At 36.0% G+C, this 14,238-nt stretch overlaps 1 protein-coding gene across 1 annotated transcript in view; it reads left to right on the top strand.

The window, feature by feature from the left end:
* Positions 1-14,238, top strand: part of ENY2 (ENY2 transcription and export complex 2 subunit) — an 851,639-nt gene that overhangs the window by 132,067 nt on the left and 705,334 nt on the right. The window lies entirely within an intron of this gene.

The raw sequence follows: 14,238 nt of genomic DNA, 5'->3' as shown, positions 1-14,238 counted from the left end.
TTTAAAAATAAAATTCTAAAGGTAAGAAATTATGCATCAGTCAGAACCTAAGAGATAGTAAAGCAGGTAGGCTTTTTGTATATAAAGGCTGATGTGAGTTTCATCCTAGAAATCACCTGGTTTTTTGAGCCTTGCCAGGAGTCATTTCTGAGTAAAGTGCCTTAAGTAAATCATAATACAGCTTGATGGCCCAACCAAGAAAAAAATTGTATAGAAATTAATTATTAATGTAAATTATTTAAATTCCTAGTCCTGTAATTTTATCTAAAGATAATTATTCCTGAATAAGATTCTATTTCATTGAATTATTTAAAAATTTTGATGCATGCACTTTTGATATACAAAATATCTATTTACTGGATGAATTGATATAATTTAAAGATCAATCAAAATTTATATACATACAATATTTATTGGGTATTTATTTTCCAAGTTGATAGAATTTTCTATTGTTTCATACAATCTATAAACAAACTCTATAAACTATATCCAAAGCCCAATAACATTTAACCAGTACAGTCACATCCTCCTTAACCTGAAATTCTTACAAATAGTCTCCTGACTGCTTTGCTTTCCCTTTGTTTTATAGTTATCTATTATCAATGAAGCAGTCCCCTATAGTTCTAAAACATCAGCCAGAATTTAACTTTTGGGTCCAAGACTCTCTTTTTTTATTTTTATTTTTTACATCTTTTATTTAAACACCTTGATTACATACATGATTGTGTTTGGGTTTCTGTCATGTAAAGAACACCACCCATCACCAGTGCATCACCATCACCAATGTCCCAAATCTCCCTCCTTCCCACCCAACCCATGCCTGTACAGACAGGGTTTCTATAATCCTCATACATTCTCATTATTAGGATAGTTCAAAATGTAGTTATTTCTCTCACTAAACTCATCACTCTTTGTGGTGAGCTTCAGTAGGTGAGCTGTAGCTTTAAGCCCATCTCTCTTTTGTGTCTGAAAATTCTTATTGCAAGAATGTCTTTCATTTTTCTTAAAACCCATAGATGAGTGAGGCCATTCTGCATTTCTCTATCTCTCTCTGACTTATTTCACTCAGCATAATAGATTCCATGTATATCCATGTATAGGAAAATTTCATGACTTCATCTCTCCTGACAGCTGCATAGTATTCCATTGTGTATATGTACCACAGTTTCTTTAGCCATTCATCGGTTGAAGGGCATCTTGGTTGTTTCCAGAGACTTACTATGGTAAATATTGCTGCAATGAATATAGGTGTAAGGAAGGGATTTTTGTATTGTATTTTTGTGTTCTTAGGGTATATTCCTAGGAGTGGTATAGCTGGATCATATGGGAGCTCGATTTCCAGTTTTTGGAGGAATCTCCATATTGCTTTCCATAAAGGTTGAACTAGATGGCGTTCCCACCAGCAGTGGATAAGAGTTCCTTTCTCTCCACATTTCCACCAACACTGTTCTCATTCTTTGTGATGTGTGCCAATCTCTGTGGTGTGAGGTGGTACCTCATAGTTGTTTTGATTTGCATCTCCCTGATGATTAGTGATGTGGAGCATTTTTTCATGCGTCTTTTGGCCATTTGTATTCCTTCTTTGTCAAAGTGTCTGTCCATTTCTTCTCCCCATGTTTTGATGAGATTAGGTGTTTTTTTTTTTTTTTTGTTTTTTGTAAAGTTCTGTCAGTGTCTTGTATATTTTGGAGATTAGCCCCTTATCTGATGGGTATAGGGTGAATAGTTTCTCCCACTCAGTGAGTGGCTCTTGTATCCTGGGTGCTATTTTCTTTGAGGTGTAGAAGATTCTAAGCTTAATATATTCCCATCTGTTAATTTCTGCTTTCACTTGCTCAGAGAGTGCAGTTTCCTCCTTGATTATGCCTGTAGTCTCAATGTCCTGGAGTGTTTTGCCTACGTGTTGTTCTATATATCTTATGGTTTGGGGTCTTCTATCAAGGTCTTTAATCCATTTGGATTTTACCTTCGTACATGATGTTAATTGGGGGGTCTAAGTTCAATTTTTTGCAGGTGGCTAGCCAATTGTGCCAACACCACTTGTTAAAGAAGCATTCTTTGCTCCATTTAGAATTTCTTGCTCCTTTATCAAAAATTAGGTGATTGTATATCTGGGAAACATTCTCTGAGTATTCAAGTATATTTCACTGATCTGAGGGCCTGTCTTTATTCCAATACCATGCTGTTTTGATAACTATTGCTTTGTAGTAAAGTTTAAAGTTGGGGAAAGTAATTCCTCCCATATTCTTTTTCCCAATGATTACTTTAGCTATTCTAGGGTGTTTGTTTTTCGAAATGAATTTAAAAAGTGCCAGATTCACTTCTTTGAACTATGTCACGGGTATCTTTAGAGGGATCACATTAAATCTGTACAATGCTTTGGGGAGTATTGCCATATCTTGGAGTCAACCTGAGTACAGATGTGAAGGACCTATACAAAGAAAACTATAAAATTCTGCTCCAAGAAATAAGAGAGGACACATGGAAATGAAAACACATACCCTGCCCATGGACTGGCAGGATTAACATAATTAAAATGGCAATACTCCCCAAAGCATTGTACAGATTTAATGTGATCTCTCTAAATATACCCATGACATTCTTCAAAGAAGTGGATCAAACACTTTTGAAATTTATTTGAAACAATAAACACCCTCGAATAGTGAAAACACTCCTTGGGAAAAAATGGGAGGCATTACTTCCCCCAATTTTAAGCTGTATTACAAAGCAATAGTTATCAAAACAGCATGGTATTGGAATAAAGACAGATCCTCAGATTAGTGGAATAAGTTTGATTACTCAGAATATGTTCCCCAGACATACAATCACCTAGCTTTTGATAAAGGAGCAAGACATCCTAAATGAGTAAGAAAAGCCTCTTCAACAATTGGTATTGGCACAACTTGTTACCCACTTGCAAATAAGTGAACTCAGACCCCCAGCTAATACGCAATCATAAGGTATATATAACAACACGTAAGTAAAACATTCTATGACATTGAGACTAAAGGCATGTTTAAGGAGGAAACTGCACTCTCCAACAAGTGGAAGCAGGGATAAACAGATGGAACTATATTAAGCTTAGAATCTTCTGCACTTCAAAGAAAATACTGCTCAGAATACAACAACCACCCAATGAGTGGGAAAAACTATTCACCCAATACCCACCAGATAAGAGACTAATATCCAAAATATACAAGGCACTGACAGAACTTTGCAAGAAAAAAACATCTAATCCCATCAAAAATGGGGAAGAAATAAATAGACATTTTTTAAAAGAAGAATTACAAATGGCCAAAAGGCACATAAAAATATGCTCCACATCACTAATCCTTAGGGAGATGTAAATCAAAACAACTATGAGGTACTCTCTCATGCTACTGAGATTGGTGCACATCACAAAGAATGAGAACAAGCAGTGCTAGGGGGATTGTGGAGAGAAAGGAACTCTTATTCACTACTGGTGAGAATGCTGTGTAGTCCATCTTTTATGGAAAGCGATATGGAGTTTCCGCCAAAAACTGGAAATTGAGCTCCCATATGTTCCAGCTATACCACTCTTAGAGATATACCCTAGAAACACAAAAATACAATACAAAAAATCCCTTCCTCACACTTATATTCATTGCAGCACTATCTACAATAGTCAGACTCTTGAAACAACCAAGATGCCCTTTAACAGATGAATGGCTAAAGAAACTGTGGTATATATACACAATGGAATATTATGCAGCCATCAGGAGAGATGAAGTCATGAAATTTTTCTATACATGGTTATACATGGAATCTATCATGCTAAGTGAAATGTCAGAGGAAGAGAGATAGATGCAGAATGGTCTCACTCATCTATGGGTTTTAAGAAAAATGCAAGACATTTTTGCAATAATTCTGAGACAAAATGAGGAGGGCTGGAACGTCCAGCTCACTACAGCTCACCACAAAGTGTGATGAGTACGGTTAGAGAAATTACTACACTGAGAACTATCCTAACTATGTGAATGAATGAGGGATTTGGAAAGCCTGTCTCAAGTACAGAAGGGTGTGGGATGGGGAGGAGGGAGATTTGGGACATTGGGGATGGGAATGTTGCACTGGTGAAGGGGATGTTCTTTACATGACTGATACCCAACAACAATCATATTTGTAATCACAGTGTTTAAATAAATAAAGTTATTTAAAAAAAGAAATAAGAGCTACTAATCTTATTTTTTTCTTATTCATACTTTATCTCCAATACATAAATCCATTCAGCATTTTGGCAACAAAAGAATATATGAATAGCTTCCTATCTTGTGCTTGTCCTTCCAGCCCTCATCTTTATTATCTCTGGGTATTATCATTATACTGTCTTTTACTTTTTTTTGGTCTGAAACCCAATTATAAACAAATTTGTAACAATGTGCTTAAGTAAAGAAATTACATATTAAAAAAAGAATATATAAGTAGATGACCTGGTATTTTTTTAATGTTCAAGTTGTCCTTGCTTTCTTATGGACCTCAATGAAGATCATATATAGGGAAATATTTTTTGGCCATATTTTATAACAGGGATTATTTTGGCATCATATGTGATGCCTGGGATTAAATCAAAGTTAATATTCTATGATTAATAAGAGAGTTAAATATTGATACTGGTCTGTAATTTAAAAGCCCATATAAATACATGGTAAGTTATTTACAACAAAAATATGAAATATTGGATGCCATATAAAACTCAAAATATTTAAATGGAAAATATTTAAGTGGTTCTTATATTGTCAACAGTGTCTAAGACTTATGGTAATAAGCTCATTAAAAGAAAAGCAGTGCATCTTATTGAATTATAATAATTTTCTTTGTTTTTAACCTTTGCATTATACTATACATTTTATATGTATAAATCTTATAATAAGTTATAATTTCTAATAATTTACAAGTAACAAAAATAATATACAATTAACTTCTAATTTTTTAAAATATTTCAATGTAAAAAGAAACAAAATGTAATGGGATTCCATTATAGAAAAATTGAAGCATATGTTCATATTATTTCATGCTTTAAAATCCTATGTCTCCTTTACCATTTTGCTTTAAGAATAACCACTACAGGGGACAGAGAGATAGCACAGCTGAAGGGCATTTGAATTGCTAGCAGCTGATCCAGTACCAATGGTGATTTGAATGCCAGTATCCCATATGGTCCTCTGTGCCTGACAGGAGTGATTTCTGAGCAGAAACAGAAGTAACTCCTGAGAGCTGCTGGGTGTGGCCCAAAACCAAAAATAAAATAAAAGAAAATAAAAAGAAAAAAAGAAAAAGAAACAAAAACAAAAAACCAATAACCACTACATACATAAATAATCACACACAAACTCCCCCAGTCTGAGTAACCCATTTGAAGTAACAAATGAAATCATGCTTTTGAAAAAAATAATGTAACATAGCATTAGTTCTTATGAGTTCTCACTAGTTGTACAGAGCCTATAGTTATCCCCATAACAGTATACTACAAAGGCGGAGAAACCCTATATCTCTTAGGCCAAGGGAATTCCCTTTCTAATCTCCCCAATATTTACTGTGTCTATTCAACAAAAAAGCACAAATTATATTTTTTATTATTGTTGCTGCTTGTTTTCTTTTGTTTTTTCTTTTGTGCTTTGTTTTGTTTTTATTTTGGGACCATGGTTATTGTTTGGTTGTTGTCTTTATTGCTGTGGTGCTTTTCAAGTACTTTTGTTTGATTTTTTGGTATTGTTTTTATGTTTCTCTTCCTTTTTCCCTTCTTAAATTTATATTTATAGCCTCTAGAAGGACTTCTCCCATTTTTTGCTTGAATCTATTTATTAACTCAATGATTATTTAATGGTATGTCTTGCAACTCCTGAATGCTGGATATTTTCTTGTTTTTATTTTATAGTTAACTTCTATATTTATGGCATTGTGATCTGAAAAAATACTTGATATTATTTATGTTTATGGCTTTATGGACACTTTAATTGCACCCCCAAAGTATGGCCTATCTAGAAGATTGTCCTATGTGCACTGATGAAGAAGATTAAGCTTTAGAGGGAATGGAAAATTCTGTAAAAGTTTATTAATTCTGGTTCTTCCCATTCATCATTTAGAGATTTTTTTTCTATAGAAGTATAATGTTAAAATATCTGACTTCTGGGACCAGAGAGATAGCATGGAGGTAGGGCATTTGCCTTGCTTGCAGAAGGACAGTGGTTCGAATCCCGGCATCCCATTCCCTGTGCCTGCCAGGAGTGGTTTCTGAGTGTAGAGCTAGGAGTAACCCCTGAGCACAGCCGGGTGTGACCCAAATATAATATATATATATATATATATATATATATATATATATATATATATATACACACACACATACACACAACTTCCACTGTGTTTCTATTGATGTACTTAGTAGTTCCATTATATGGAATGCCTATTTTAATTTCTTTTTACTTTCATTAGCTTGATCTTGCATTGGGGGGGGGGCACACCCAGCTATGCTCAGAGGTTACTCCTGGCTCTGCTCTCAGAAATTGCTCCTGGCACGGGGGACCATATGGGATTCTGGGGATTGCGTCCATCCTGGGTCAGTCGCATATAATGTACATGCTCTACTGCTGTGCTACCACTCCTGTCCCATATTTTCATTAGCTTGAATAGTATTTAATTTACAAGTAGAATCATTTCTGTGTTTTTCATCTACCATTAGCCTCCATGATTATTTTTCATTCTTTTATTCTGAGCCTATGTGGTTCCAAGTATCAAATCCTGGTCAGCTGAATGCAAGACAAGTGCATTACCTCTTTTACTATATTCCTGGATCCATGGTGTTTTATCTTCCTATCCATCCACTTTCTTTGTCCCTTTTAATCGGATAGTTCAGTTCATTAACATTTTTAGAATTTTGGTAAGAAAAAATTTGTTGGTTGCTTTTGCCATTTGCCCTTTGCTTTTTATGGATGCAATTTAATATTCCTAGGAGAATCAATGATGTGATAATACATTCAGCAATTATTTGTCTGAGAATGTTTTTGTCATGTCTTCAAATGTGAGTGATTTTTTTTTTGTAGGTAAAGAATTCTTAGTTGGAAATTCTTTTCATTCACATGATCTGCAATCTGCTTTGAGTAGTTTAGAAAGAACTAAAGTTCCTGAACTTTTCTTACTATTTACTGACATTGTTGAATTCCTTTGTTTATTCATTATTCCTCCTGTTGCATGGTAGGTAAGATATCACTCCAAGCTGCCTTCAGCAATGATCCAGTGCTCCTGCTCACAACATCCACAGAGGCTCTGTCACTAGTTTTGAAAATTCTGGTTAGTTGCATCCTTAGTGAAATCAGCCTTTTGAGTGGTCATGGTTAACTGTGCCCATGTTTATTCGATCTCAGAGATTTAGACTTTCGATCAAAACTTCCCCAAAATGTCTGCATCTCATTGTTGAGAGATCCCGATTGACAGATAGGGGCTCTCTGTCACCAGCATCAGAACAATTGCTATATTCCTATGCACAAGCTTGCAGTTCTGGGTATCTTGTACACCACTTGTACACTCCCTCTGAGCTCACTTTCAGCTCCTTTTTTACTTCCTCTTGCTATTACTGTAAACACCTACTCATAATCACTGGGCCTGTCACCCACAGTGGAGCAGCAACTGTCCCATTTTTCAATTCTGAGCAACTTGTGAACCAAAAAACCAATCTGATCATCTTTGGGCAACTGCATGCAAGTATTTGTTGGTTCCTGCGACAGGAAGCTTCTGGCAACCACTTGGGGCGCGTGCCTGAGTTGAAAATGGCACCTGCTCATTTCTCAGCTCTGAGCAGCCTGCTTGACATGGAACAACTGGGGAGCCACCTGCTCATTTCTCAGTTCTGAGCAGCCTGCTTGACATGGAACAACTGGGGAGCGATTGACAGACAAAGAGGATGGGGGTGAGGCATGAGGAATTTTGCCAGGGGCCTTCTACCTTCATGGGAAAGATTGCCTGGCTGTTTTTCAGTTCAAATCAGCCTGGGGAATTACATTGGGCTATATTTTAAAGCAAAGAAGTCCCTAAGTTTATAAAATTATAAATTGTTTAATAATTATTTTGAAATCAAGATGTCGTTAAGATTTCACTAACCAAAGAGTAGAGCATGAAATTTATTGCCATTGGTTCATGAGAGCAATGTTTTTAACTCTAGTAGGTTGGCAAAGAGCAGATCATGGAACCTTGCCTTCACTCATAAAAATAAAGTCTAGAAATTTTTCTAGGACAAGGCAATTTTTTGCCTTTGGAGCTGCAGAAATATGATCTAAGGACTGTGAACTTGTTAGGAGCTCATAAATATTGAGGACTGACAAAAAAGCATTGATTCCAAACCCAAGATGACAGCAAAACTGAAAATAATAAATATTTGACTTACTGTGTACAAGGTAACATTATGTTATTTTCTTAGTTGTCAGACTTTTTATTATTTAAATATCAAATTTATTTAAAACAACTAGTTGCATTTTTTAACCTTGCCAACATTCTTAAAAATTAAAAAAATGCTGGGTCCAGCATAGCGCAGCATTATGGCCTTTGCCTTGCAGGCAGCTGACCCAGGATGACTTTGTTCGTACCCAGCATCCCATATGATCCCCCAAGTCAGGAGCTATTTCTGAGTGCATAGCCAGGAGTAACCCTTGAGCATCACTGGGTGTGGACCAAAAACAACCAACCAACCAATCAAATAAATAAATAAATAAATAAATAAATAAAATAAAATAAAAATTTAAAAAATGCTGTACAACTTTTTGGAACTTCAAAAGTTTCATAATAATTGGGGCCAGAAAAAGCAAATAAAAAATAATTGGGGCCATAGTGGTGGCACAAAGGGCAGATCCCAGTTCAATCCCCCGGTTTTCCATATGGTCCCCTAAGCCAGGAGCGATTTCTGAGCGCATAGCCAGGAGTAACCCCTGAGTGTGGCCCAAAACAACAACAACCAAAGTATCATAATAAAATTTTATTAATATTTACAAGGGACATAGAAACATTTTAATATATTTGATAGAAACATAAGTTTTCTTAAGGCAAACATGTCTGAAGTTAGATTGTGATGATAAACCGCAAAGTAATGTCCCTTCAGATAGTATCAGTGAAGATCAAATTAAAGCCTCTAAAGCAAACCAAGAAGCAGAGTCTGGGGATGAAAACAAGGCATTTGTAGACTGCTGGAAAGGTTGTTACAAGTAGTAAGCTTTGAAATATAAGGAAAAGTAATATATGGAAAACTACATCAAGAGATCAGCTGACTTTGTAGAAGATTTGATTTATTTATGATCACATGAGTTCTAAGCTGTAATTGCTGGGTTTTTGTTGTTGTTGTTTGTTTGTTTTTTTGGGTCACACCCAGCGGTGCTCAAGGGTTACTCCTGGCTGTCTTTTCAGAAATAGCTCCTGGCAGGCACGGGGGACCATATGGGACACCGGGATTCGAACCAACCACCTTAGGTTCTGGATCGGCTGCTTGCAAGGCAAGCACCGCTGTGCTATCTCTTCGGGCCCTGTTTTTTTTGTGTTTTTTTTTTTTTTTTAATGAAGAATTGGTTGCAGAAATGTGTGAAATGTACTATGAATAGAAGCATGGGGTGTGAAGAAAATAGCACAAAGATTGTGGGAGCAAAAGATCCAGTCAAAGCATTGTGGAAAAACCCCTCAAATGATAGAACTTCTGCCAGTTGAAAACAGTTACTGAAGATACTGTTGTTGAGCTGGACAGTATCTTGGCTCAAAGGTTTAACTATAGATTTTTATAAGTGCCTCATCAGTGAAAGCTGAAGAGCTTTCAGTTAGCCTTGGATAGACAAGATCTTTTCCAAGGCAGTGATTGAGTAATACTCCCTTGGAATAAATTTGAGGGGCTCTAAATTACTTCACTTTTTCTCATGAACAAAGTATGCTTCCTTAAAAGCTTTTTTCCCCCCTAACACTTCCTCTCCAATATGGAGGCTACCATAATTACAGATATTCCATTAGTGTCAACTTTTTGGACTATATGGTGGAAAAAAATCGCCTTTTTAAATCTTTAACATGCATCTTGAGCCCTAGAATATTCAAGCATCACAAGGACATGTATAATTCTTTAGAATTATAAATAAGTTGTATTCAACACCAATTAGCATCATCATCAAAAATATTGTGCATGGCATATATCTCATGCAAACAGCAGAAACTGACTATACAAAGTACTCTCAGTTGGAACTTCCCCAGCCCAGATGACTTCATACAGAGAAAATAAATGGCAGTGATCAGGAAGCATAATCCTAGTAGGCTACACTATTTTTTCTCGCCTTTTTTTTTTCTATTTTAACAGCCCTTAGCAAAGTGTCTTGCTCATTAAACATCTGTTAAAAATGAATACCATACAGAATTTGGCATATATACTTTCTATGCCACATCTGATTTTGAAAGCAATGGGCCCAAAGTCAGATCACCTACCATTTTTATTTTAGAGAGAGAGAGAGAAACTCTTGCCTTTTGCGTTCCTTTTAGGAATGGAGGGACACTGAGCACGCTCCGTATGAGTCTTGTGTGGAAAGACTTTAGGTCTTAGAGAAAGGTATTAACTGTTTGTTTCCAATATTTAAAGATGATCTCACAAGTAGGGTCCTATGCAGCTGGAAGTCTTATGCAGCTGGAAGGTCTATAGTTATGGATTCATGTAGGAAGACTTTCCTTTGGCTTGTTGTAAGAGCCTGTTTGCAGGTCATACTATCTCTAGCCTCACTTTTCTTCAGGCTGCTTGGCAAGACGAGTTGTGTATTGAATACTGTGCTTCCTATGTTAGTGATTGCTTCCTTCCAGAGTTGTATAGGTAGAGAGAAATGAAGTATTTAACTCTAGGTTTAATTGTTTGGAAGGCACTTTGAGAGTCTCATATAGGGGTTTTTTATTTTCAGAACAAACAGCTGCTGAAGGTTTGGCAAAGGTTAATTTTTTTGAAATGGATTCTATACTACTATGTGCAGCAGCTCTCTTGGTATTTGAATCATTCAGCACATAACTCCATTGTGAGATCATTTTTTTTTTTTTGGATGAAATTTTTGTTGGTCACCTTTAAAGCTGCATCAATCACTGGGTAATGGAAAAAAAGTCAATGTAATGATCTGCTTTGAAAATAAACAGTATAACTTGACTTTGGCATAGAGAGTCTATTATCATGTGGTAACATCATTCTATCCCAGTGACATTATCTGCTAAGGATATTATGATGGTGGAAAAATATTTTAATTTTGTTATCGGAACAATGAAGTTGTGATATTTAATTATAGAGAAGTAAGTTTAATTTGGGGAATCTGAAATTTGACTGTCACAGTTTACTCATAAGAAGTATGAGCAGTAGCAACTTTAATTTGAATTGAATATTATTTAGTAGTCACCCATAAATATTTTGGGGTCAGTACTTTTTCTCTCTATCAAATTCATTTTGTACAGTTTGATTTCTTCTATTACATTGCTGATTAACTATTAGTGACTCATTTAGCACTTTGCAAGCTTTCAGGAATTAGAGAAGTTCATAAAAATTGAGAATAATATTGGTGCCACATTTTACATTATGTGCTATCAATGGGTGAGTAGGATCTTTATGAAAGCACAGCAAGAGCATCACACGGGTGTGGCCCAAAAACAAACAAAAAAAAACAAAAGAAAAATATTTCCAAGTCAAAAAATATAACTTACGTTTTCTTTCTTTCTTTCTTTCTTTCTTTCTTTCTTTCTTTCTTTCTTTCTTTCTTTCTTTCTTTCTTTCTTTCTTTCTTTCTTTCTTTCTTTCTTTCTTTCTTTCTTTCTTTCTTTCTTTCTTTCTTTCTTTCTTTCTTTCTTTCTTTCTTTCTTTCTTTCTTCTTTCTTTCTTTCTTTCTTTCTTCTTTCTTTCTTTCTTTCTTTCTTTCTTTCTTCTTCTCTTCTTTCTCTTCTTTCTTCTTCCTCTCCTTCCTTTCCTCTCTCTCCCTTCCTTCCTTCCTTCCTCTCTCTTCCTTCCTTCCTTCCTTCCTTCCTTCTTCCTTCCTTCCTTCCTTCCTTCCTTCCTTCCTTCCTTCCTTCCTTCCTTCCTTCCTTCCTTCCTTCCTTCCTTCCTTCCTTCCTTCCTTCCTTTCTTCCGATATACACACAATATATCAAAACTAAAAATAAAACAAACAACCCAGGTGAACATAACATTTACATTCTATGTAATAAAAATAAAGACTATCCTCAAAATGGTCACAAAATTGACACTGGAAATAGATGAGAAATATAATACAGGATATATCTTACCTTAGAGTAACTTTTCTGTTGACACTATCTAGTACTATGGCTTTCAATTACAGGTACTGGCTTGCCAAGACTGCTGAGCAACTCTGACTTCTCAGACATTACACCTGACATAATGGACTGTAGGAAAGGATTGACAGGCATTGTTTAGAGTGAGCTCTTCTTTATCCATGGGTGACAGACACAACTAGTAGCTGTTTTTTTTTTTTTTTTGAAATGTATATAAGTCGTCAGAAATGAGACAGGTATGAAATGGTGGCGAAATAAGTCACATCACACTTTATGGTAAAAAAAAAAAGTCACAATACACTTTTGTTTTGTTTGGGGGCCACATCTGGTAATTCTTGGGCTAACTCCTGACCCTCAGCTCAAGGGTTACATCCTTATGGACTGTCCGAACCATATGAGAGGCTTGGGATCAAACTTGGATTGGCCACGTGCAAGGTAAGTTAAGACTGTGCTACTACTCTAGCTCTGCCACTCTTATTCTTCTCTCAATTATACATTAGAAAGTAGGGAGACATACAATTCCTGAACTAGAAGAAACTCAAAAAGCTCAGATCCTGCTGTTGTTAGATAAGGAAACTGTGATCATCACTGAGTCCCAATGGATCTCATATGGCCTTTGAATACAGAGCAGAGCCCAGTCCCCTTAACAATGTTCTTCCTATTGTATCTGACTTCTTCTAAAGTTCTCTTTCTAGCTGGGAGAGAGGAGGTCAGAGAGATTGAAATTCTTCTTTGGCAGGAGTTGCAGAATTGAGAGGCAGCTTGGTCTACTTCACATTTTTCCTTGCTCACAAGCCCCACTTTAAAACCTTATGTTTCCTTTATATTTAACTGGGGGAAAGAATAAATTCCAGGGGGGTAACCTTGCTGTTGGGTTTTCTGCTATTTGCAGCTAGGCCAGAAATGCGCAATGCCTTGGTTTTGTCTTTTGACACAGTCTGAGTCACTATTTGGAGTGTCCCCAGATGTACAAAAGTGCCCCAGGGATTGTGAAGCAGAACCTTTGTATATAAAGAGATCTGGGAAGAATTGAGGGCTACCACCAAATTCACATGGGAGTTCAAGCTCACAAACAATATAAAAAAGACAAAAATGCCTTTTGTTTCTTGCAAGAGGGCCACAGTTACAATCTCTAGGCTGGTGACAGGACAGTAGATGTTGAAGGAATGGAGTCAGAATCCAGCTCTTTGAGCAATCAATGGAAACCGTACATCTCTCTTTCAGATCAATGTCTTTTGAAGTTCCTGTGCCTTATCTAGCATCTGAAAGTACTTGTGTGGATTTTATAGATAAAATGTGTTTCTGAAAAAATCTATTCAAGAATTTCTTCTCAAAAACCCAAAAGTGTGCTTGCTTGTAGCTTAATTCAAAAGTGGAGTGGTGAGCCAACGTTGGTTGTGTTACCTCTGGACTCTGTCCATTCTCTACAGCTTTATCAAACATGTATCTATAAAATAATACAATCATCTCTGCCAATTTGAGAACTTCTCTCTCCAACCAACCAGAGGAGGATGATTACAAAAGCACACTCATCACTGATAACTCCGTGTAGACAACAAAACGAGGTTTAAATATAGGTCTGGCTTTCCCAAACTCATCTCATGTCAACACGTGGCATTGTGACAGAAAAAGCAGATACCTCAAAACCAGCCTCAGAAAAATATAAATTTTTCTAAAGAAGATGGTGATCTTAATCCTTGAGTCAACATATTTTTGTGTTAATACCTGAATGTGTGAAATTTACATTTATGTTAGAGGCAGCTTGTTGAAAGGAATGAGTCAGCCTCTTGAAACTTAGGAGCCTTGTTCAGGCTTTGGGAAAAATTTTTTGAGACTCAGTTTTCTTATTGGCAAAATGAAAATATATTCATGTAAAAAAATCTTGGCATAGTATTTGATGTATTATTACCATTCTGTAAATGTAAGTCCAATTTTCCTTAATTTCTGTCAAAACAA

This window comes from Suncus etruscus, chromosome 5, assembly GCF_024139225.1.
Source record: "Suncus etruscus isolate mSunEtr1 chromosome 5, mSunEtr1.pri.cur, whole genome shotgun sequence".
Classification (NCBI taxonomy): Eukaryota; Metazoa; Chordata; class Mammalia; order Eulipotyphla; family Soricidae; genus Suncus; species Suncus etruscus.
Note: the sequence above shows the minus strand (reverse complement) of the source record. Positions and strands in the feature narration are given on the sequence as shown.